The sequence below is a fragment of the Phasianus colchicus genome, chromosome 1 (genome assembly GCF_987193195.1).
Source record: "Phasianus colchicus chromosome 1, bPhaCol1.hap1.1, whole genome shotgun sequence".
In the NCBI taxonomy this organism is placed as follows: Eukaryota; Metazoa; Chordata; class Aves; order Galliformes; family Phasianidae; genus Phasianus; species Phasianus colchicus.
Window position 1 is genome coordinate 98,097,409 of NC_143436.1, and position 9,176 is coordinate 98,106,584.

The following is a 9,176-nucleotide window of genomic DNA, read 5'->3' on the forward strand; positions in this document are numbered from 1 at the left end:
GTTAGTCCTGTAGCCTCAGTAGTGACATTGAGTTGGTGAGCACTTGCAGACTGGTTTAGAAAGGTTACTACTGGGCTTCACTGGGAAACTGATGAAATAGTCTGAGAAGGAGCAATCCTTCTTATGAGTTTCCTTGCCGAGACAGGGAGAATTAAAAAATGAGGGGAGACCTGGGGGATTGATAGGGTAGTGGGCTTTGGCCCTGCAGTGGAAATGCTAAGTCACAGCCTGAAGCAGTGATTGAGCACCTGGTAGAAAGGCAGGGTCTACCCATGGGAAGCTCAGGTGCAAGCAATGCAGCTGAATGACCAGATGGGCTGGAGCCAGGATCCACTCCTTCCCAGACCTCATTTAAGGGTTGGCAGTGGAGGTAAAGGTGTCTTTTGCTGTAGATCTCTGTTTACCTGAGTCCTTGGGAAGGTAAGCAAAGTTTCTTCCTGTGTCTATGGAAGGTGAAGCAACTCTTTTCTTTCTTTGCTGTTTGGATAGTTTTTTTTTTTTTTCTGTGTTGTCATTCAGATTTATGTGACTGAAGTTTCTCTCTTGGTTTCTTCTTATGTTTTGCATATGTTTTTTTTTTTTTCCTTATTCTATGTTTACCCACACCCTGTTCTTTTTTTTCCTCGTTATTGCAACCTTGTATTGATTGTAGGATCCTAGGTATGATGTCTGATAGTTTAACACCACATATAGAGTATTTTTAGCTCTGGTCGTAGGAAGCAACTGTTCTCATTAGTAAGACTAGAATACTGAAGTAGTACTTTCCCTGCTGAGCTTTAGGAAAGTGATCTTTAAGAGATCCTTGTTGAAATTGCTGGAGTAAGGTTGGTGGAGAAAGCAGAGGAACCCTTTCGATTACATGAGATTGAAGTGTATTTGAGGATTTTACTCTCTGGAAGTGTGGGCTTATCACCTGAGTAAGCTACATGTAGCTAATAAAGAGCTGTTGTACATTTCCTTTAACTGTAAGGTGGGTGTGTTATTTCATTCATTCACAAAAAATTGATTAATACAATACTTTTCTGACTTATGTAACTTTCTGTGTGTATGGGATTAATAATTATGCTGAAAATTCTTAAATGATGATGTGTAGTGTATTATATAGCTGATACTTTGAAGCTATGGGAGTAGCTTATTGTACTGGAAACTCTTGCTATATCCTCCATGTGAAAACAGCTTTAAAAGAAGTTCAGTAGTTCCATAAAACTTATGTTTCTTCAAGTTTGTTGCTTTCCACCCAGAAGAGGCATGCTTGCAAGCTACCAGCTTGCACATGAATTTTCTGTGTAAAGAAGACTAGCATCTCTTTGCTGTTACCTTTACCACCAGTGAATAATGTTAACTTGTTATTTAATGCATTTTGCTGTTTTTTTTTCTCTTAAACATTGATAGCTGTTGTCTCAAATAGCATCCTGTCATCTCTCTGATCATTGACCTTGTGAAATACGAGACTGAGGAGCACTTGCTCAATGATTCAATCTTAATTCTTAGTCTCACACACTTTTTGCTTGCAATGATACTGAGTTTACTCTAGTCTTAGCATCACTGCTGTTCTATTATGTGTGCAGCACTGTTACTACTTGTCACTACAGTGCAAAACCCTCCACACAGACATGTTCTGCACTATGTGCATTTAGTCTGGGCATTGACATTCAAAATCAGTTCTGATAAGGTTTCTTGTTGCTTACAGAGCAAACCATGTTTGCTTACAGACTGTGGTGTCCTTTAATTCTGGCGTATCTTTGATGCCTGGTCATGGTATTCCTGGCCATTTCTATACGATTAACATCTTTAATTACTCAACATTCTCTCATAACTAATATACAAATGGGACACTTCTGTAGGATTATTTCACTTCTGAAAATGCAGTTTCCTTGGTTTAAGATGCTCTCCTAGTCTATCATTGTAGTTATTTTAAGGCCAGTTTCAAATGCTTCTTGCCTTCAGATACCTGGAGCCCGAGGAACTTCACTGGGGATATGAATCACTTTCCATTGATGAGCGTTGCTAGCATTTGCCTTATTTTAAATTTTAAAACAGCCTGTGAAAAACTGATTCATATTATGTGTTTAAAGCTGAGGCAACTCTCTACTCCAGCTAACAACTCCAGGAAGCTGTAAATCAAATGTCAAGGCCCAAATCTCTGCTGTAACATGAATGTTGCTGAGATTTTTTTCTTAGCTTTGTGGAATCTTAAACTAAAGAGCCATGTCTTTCTGAAGCAGATAGCATCTCTGTGTTAGTTCAAAGGGAAAACTGAGAGCTGTAAAGATAAAGCTATTATGGAAGTAGATAAGGATATGAAGAGTTGAAAGGCAGATTTGAGACTGTGTGTGATTAGGAAAATCAACAATGAAAGTTTCTAGGTGATCATGGCTTTTAATGTGCTGAGAGGAGAATAGGCAAGTTTTCTGTGAGATGCTTTCTGTGGTATGGCTAGCAGTACTAGAGATTCTTGGAAATACTTTAAGAAAGGAAGTGCAGTTCAACTGCATTTATATGCATTAATGATGCTAGTTTTAATTGTCACTTAGGAACAAGGTTTGTAGCTAAATCTTTAGTTGAAACAACTAAGATAATATATGCAGCACTTCTTAAGATAATGAGATCATTTATAGCTGCAACGTTCCTTCATAGGTTTTCTTTTATTTGCTTACTTTGCTGAATGGTCAGTGAATTCTTCAAAGATTAAAGGCACTTTCTGATGAGCTCTGATGAAGGGTCAGATCCCTAGTAATCTGTGCTCCTCTTGTGCTGTCTGGTTGATCAGAGGAGAGTGGAATAGAGGTTTTGGTAGGAACACAGGCATGGGTGATTGTTTGATTTAGTGCTCTCAGTTGATCTGGCTAATATTAATATGTACGACATGTAGGCCTGGGGCACACAGCTGAAGAGCTGCTGCTTGCAGGGAACACTGACTGGTTTGGACAAGGAACTGTAAGTTACTGCATCCTGTGAGCATGAGCAGTGTGTTCTGCAGCTGTAAAAAGCTATTTTCAGTGAAATTGGAGTAAGCAATACATGCAGTAGTGTTTTGAGAATGAAGTTTCAGCTGTGATAAAGACTAATTATTTACAATTTGACTGGATTCTAGCAATGAGATTGTAATGGTGAGCACAGAACAGCTTCAGCTAAGCTATAGGTCTTTCTCCTTAACATGTCCCAGTTTTCTGCTGTTCAATACCTATTTCCTCTGTGACTAAACTTGATTATAAATGAGATTACAATGCTGGCAAGGAGTGGAGAACTGTCTAAGTTGGGCTCTCTGCTCTTTAGTGTTATTGCAGGAAGTCCACCACTGGAACATGAGATCACCACACAACAAATACTTCGGCTTTGCTTTTTGTTGTCTTCAGACACTCAGTAATTGTCTAATCTCTCAGGTATAGAGCCCAGTGAATGACTGTCTTGTTGCTTGCCTGAAATATTAAATCTGCTACAAATTAAGTTGTCTACTTGTTTTACCAGCTGAATAGGGCTGCATTAGTCAATAGTTAAGCTAATAGAGAAATAGGAGGAGGAGTGTGGAATGTTTGCAGAAATACAAACCCAAGCCTTGGTCATGGGAACCTTCAAGGTCTGGGTTGGGTTTGCCACTGATTTTGTGGAAACTGATGCATCTCAAATAGTAAAGTCATTCCAATTTTCTCTATATTCCTGCTTACTAGAAGAAAAGCCAAATAATCAGCAGGAAGGAGTTGCCTTTTCACATGTTCCAGCACAAGCCTTTGTTGATACAAAACAGATGATAGTGTGGAATTGTTGGCTGAGTTTGGTGAATACCCTGCTTTTTGTATGTGTGGCTACCTCTGATAGGCATGTTCTTGCATGCATAGCCTATGTGTTTTGCTTTGATAAGGCCATTAAGCAGTCACAGTAGTTCCTCATCAAGGTACAGGCTGGATTAGTTGCACTGATCTTTACTGCAACATGAAGTACTACAAAAAGTTCTAAAAGCTGTTTAAACACTAAGGAACCTTTTTTCTACATATGTGTATGTACAGATATGTATTAGCAAGTTAGGTACTTAATGCTTAATCCTGTCTATAATGTCCTGATTGTCTGCCTTACAGCTCCTTTCTGCAGAAGGCATTGATCAAACTTCATTGCAGCACTATTTCTGTGCATTTGCTGTTTCCTTTACATATTCTGCAAAGCATGTCATTATCCCTTCCACAGCTGAACCTTCTGGAAAGGAGCAAAAGCTTCAGGGAGAAGGCAAGCTTTTGTCATTTCAAATTTCTCACAGATTGCTCAGGGTAGCAAAACAACAAATGTTTTGTTATTACCACAATAGATTAAAACATCTGCAATAAATAATGCTTGTGGCTATTTGTGATGGCACAAAGCATTGTTTTTTTCTCTTTTATAAAATTACAGCTCATTAAATGTCATAAAGCAAAGATACCATAAATAAAGCAACTAGTAGTGTTTCATTTCCCAGAAATGTGAAATCCTGCTGGTTGGGAACTTTGAGAAGTTTGTTTTCTCAGCTGGAGCAGTCAAGTATCTGAGTATGTTAGGGTCTGTCACTTCTGTGTCCAGAGGAATTATGAGGATTCAAACAATTGTCCTCTTCACAAAGCTAATATTGCTCTTACCTTATTATGAAGTGCTTTCTGTTTTGGCCACAAAACACCTGCACTGATAGACAAAAGTATTTAACTGCCACAGTAATTACAGAAGTGTGGTTATTTCAAAGTAATTAGGTATGTTGGTCTTGTTTTAGTATGAGTTGAACCAGGCAGTAGTTGCCCAGATATATCCTCAAGTTGAACCAAATAATTCATATTTATAGTGGTGTTTCAAGAAAAGTCTAATCTTAACTGTGAGTTGTTAATAATAATCCAATTGGTCCTTCATCAAAGATCACCTCATTTCACCTGAGATCGCTGTAGTTGTGTGCTCAGTTTTCAAGCCTGAGAACAGACTTGAAGTGGATTGCTCACTTCACAGATGTGTGATGGTATAACTTCAATTTTGTTCCCACTTTATTTTCCATAGACAGGCTTTTACATAAAAAAAAGTCCACTCCAGAAGTAAAATAATTCAAACCATACCTCATGTCTCAAGTTCTGAACGGTGGTTCAAGTTTCCAGTCCCAGATTTTCTCCTGCAAGTCTTGGTATTTGTGACAGTTATAATCATGTGGTAGTTATGGGATCGCTAGGAATTCTTTTCCTGGCTGGGATGTGAGTCGGGTTCGTGTTGGAGCTGTGGACTGCACACATGCTGAGTCTTGTGGTGGAACACTTGAGCCTGCAGCTGTAGACTGCACAATAGGAAATCCTCCTCTGAATTTTAACAATTCTCAACATTAAGGCTAAATTTGTATTTTGGCTGTAGCTGTGTGTACTTTGAAACAACAGAACAGTGTACAGCACTCTTTGTTCCTTAGGCAATTTAGGATGACTTTAAAAGACTGTGTGGCAGTCTGAGCACTCAAAGGCCTGCATGATATAATCCCCCAGATTAAGGTTCAGCAGACATGTGTCAAGTATTCTTTTTGGGGGGAGGGGTTTGCTCCACTTCTGGTGCTGGTGGTGGTTTATTTTTGTTGTTTTTTTAAATATGTATAAAAAGATGTTTGATACTGTGAGAAGCTCCATTATAGAATTCTGCCACAAAAGTGAGTGTGAAGACTAGAAACGTGCAGGAACCCAAAACATACTATAGAGATATCTTTAAGATTGCAGAAGAGTGGGGGGGGGGGGGCTGGGGGGCTGGGGGGGAGGAAGCAGTAGTTAGTAAAAATAAAATGGGGGGAGCTGGGGGGTGTCTCTGGCTCAGGAAGTGCTTGTGTATGGAATACTGATACTTCAAGGAAAGTATCAGTTCTGTGTTTAAGTACAAACAATTTCTTGAGCATCTGCTACTGGACACCTGTGTGAAAAAGGATACTTGGTTTGACTGATGCACTACTGGTTGATCTTCCTGGTGGTGTTTATTCCTTCTTGTGAAATTGTTGTATAGGAACACTTCTTGTGTTTTTATGAATTTGGGATTAACTCAGTATTACAGTTGGGATGCTCACATACTATTGATGAGTTATAGATATATTTTTGAGTTATAGCCTTTTTAAAGGGTGAGGATGCTTTCCTGATAGATGTAGGCTGTCTGTGCTTGCCTCAGCTAATGACTGTGATAATCCTGTAGAGTTTCATTTTGCTTGAGGAATGTGCTGCAGGAGTATTTGACCCTATTTTCCTCTACTACGCTAGTATCTTTTTTTGGAAGTGTGAGAAATATCCTGCTGTGCTGGTTTAAAAATGAGGGGCAGCTCCCAGTTTTACTGCTGTCTGAGGCTGAACTGAGCACTTAAGATAGTATTACTGACATAACTTCACTAGAGTTTTCTTGTTTTGACTTCTGGAATAAGTAATATGGCATAGCTTTTCTGAGCTATGTTTTTAAGAATCATTTCTGGATGAAGAGTTCAATACAGCATTCAGAAAGAAAAGATAACATTCACTGCAGTAAGTGATTTGACTAGTTATTTCACCTTTGAATTCTGGAGAACAAATTTTGGGATAAATGAGGTAGGTGTCCATATTCTGAGCAGTGTACAACCATGTTTGAAAACAACCCACATTATTCTTATTACTTCCTATATAGTTAAGGATGTGTGCTTATACAAGGGCTGCTCTGAAAGTAATGCCTGCAGTGGTGTTATGTTGGCCCACAGTATCAGAGGCAGATGTTGGTGATATGGCAGTAGAGGTTGAACCTTCCCACCAGTATTCTGTTACACTTTGTTGCTGTGTGACAGATGGAAGCAGAGGGGTAGTCTGACAAAATGGCATCTGACATGGAAGAATGGATGAAGGAAAGGTGTTATTGAGTGGGTACCATATTTTTCTGTGTAGAGGAACTGACATTTGTTGATGCTTGCGGAATGCTTCTTGAGACTAGCCAGTGGATGTGAGTACAGTGAGGCAGTAGGTGGTGCATTTCAGCAGTAGGAACAGTGAGTGACTGTAGATTACCTCTGCTAGTGCAGATATTTACAAGGACAGTATGCAGGCTCTTATTTAGCACTGGTGAAAATGTATAGCTTGCATAGCTAGTGGAGGTGACTATGCTGAGAAATATTGTTTTCTAGCTGAGAATGTGTTCAACCAAATAGTGTCATTATGTTCTTTGTATCTGTTATTTCCATAGAAACAAATAAGAAGCATTACTTTTGGAACAACTAATGTTATCTACTTAGGTCTGGTAAAGGAGAATGTGATGTCTTTGGGGCATTTCTGGTGGGTGGTTTGTTGGGTCTATTTTTCCCCAACTCCTTGTTTCTTTACAGTTATGAACTTTATCATTGTTCAGGCTTCCACCCAGACAGAGCTTGTGCCTAGGAAATATACTAGCTGTGCACTTACTGTCTCTATGTGCATGTACAGTCTAATAAAAAGCTGCATCTTGAAAAGATCAGTCACTCCACACAAGCATGCATACGTCATTGCTGTGCAATGGAGCTTTATGTGGGAACAGTGGCCAAAGTCCTGGAAGTGGTGCAGTCCCCCTGCAACTGGTCTAAGCAGGGACCTTGTAGCTGTTTATATATCTCTAGCTATTTGCTCAGAGCTAATGAAGATGTTTCTGCACACGGATCAACAAGAAATGGTGCAGTGCAGATATTCCTTGCTGTATGGAACTTGGCATGCTGTGTGAAATAATTTCAGTGGCCTTGTCACTAACAGCATCTCTGTCCTTCAGTAGTATCTGAGGCTGGCTAAGATTCACTGATGGCAGATATCAATCTGTCTATAGTTTCTATCCATACTACTTTAGTGTAGGAATTGTGGGGACTACAGATGCTTAATATTACTGCTGAACAGCTCTATATTGTATGAACCTATTCACTGACTTTTAAAGTAAAGAGCTCTTTTGCCTTTAATTCCAGAAAACATTAAGTGACTCTGAAATATGGAAAGGAAGTGTTTCAAAGCAATTTATTTGCAGTAAAGGGTTTGTCACCACAGTGCTGAAGACATGGATCAGTGGAGAGTTTTGTGCATGTCTGTGCTGGTGAGATACGGAACAATCTCAGTGGACCATAACTTAATTTACACCCTGGAATGTGCCAGACAGCTTGCCAAACCTAGGAGATTCTGGCACTGAGCCTCCTATCTGTACCTTGCCTCAGCTATTCCTGAGTTATTTTATCTTCTACTATCGTAATAGATAGGAAGGAAGCAATCTCTAAAGAAACACTTGTTCCTACTGAGCAGTCTAAGTGACATCTGTGAGCATGACATGCAGACACAGCAGTTCCTGTGTGCTGCAGAATCTGACTGCTCAGAAATAACTGCAGCTGAGGTTGGCTGAGGACATCCAAAGTTGAAAGCATTTTATATCTGACAGTTATCAAGTTGGCTTCCATCCTTGAAAACCACTGTCAGTTTGACACCTGAAAGCAACCTGCAGAGAAATCTTGATCTATAAGACTGCATACACATATGTATTTTTTATACAAAAATACACACTAGCTGTAATTCTACTACAGTGTAATAGAAAAGGACTAAAAACATAAAGCTCAGATTGTGACATTCTCCAGCTGTATGTAGGCACTTTTGAGGCTCCACTGTTCACCTTGATAATCCTGGGATGCCCTCAGAGCAAAGGATGACATCCCAGCTATGTGCTGTGCATTGAGAGGTTTCCTGGGAAACTGGGGGAGGAGGGAGAGTGCAAAGCCTCTAGTGATAAGCCCATCTGGATTGATTTGAGTCAGCTGTGTATGATGTTTGAGATGATGGTAATACTTCTAATTATTTTCTACTTGAAAATGCATAGTAATGAATGAAGCACTGAAATAGCATGAAGTATCTTCTCAGTGACCTACAGGTGGCAGGCCAATATAAGAAATGAGAAATGTGCTTGAAGCATATTTCTTTGAATTTCAAAAACATAGTGCATTCTATTAGCAAAGACGTGCACTGGGAAAGATGTTTTAAGTAGGTCACTATAAAAATAAAAGCACTCTTGCGTTTCTTGCTCGGCTTCAGGATGTGTTCAAGATTTGTGCTACAGATCATGTTGGAAATGAGATCCAAAGATTCTGAAAATAAGTATTGTTGGCTTCCTGAAGATGTTAGAAAATTCAGTCTGCATTATCAAGCTGAGCGTGTACAGTAGCACATATAGGCTACGTAAAGCCTATCTATGCTTCAAGTAAC

The 9,176-nt window shown here is 39.4% G+C and overlaps 1 protein-coding gene across 1 annotated transcript in view; it reads left to right on the forward strand.

The window, feature by feature from the left end:
- ROBO1 (roundabout guidance receptor 1) overlaps positions 1-9,176 on the forward strand; it is a 507,540-nt gene that overhangs the window by 15,240 nt on the left and 483,124 nt on the right. The gene's annotated exons all lie outside the window — the stretch shown is intronic.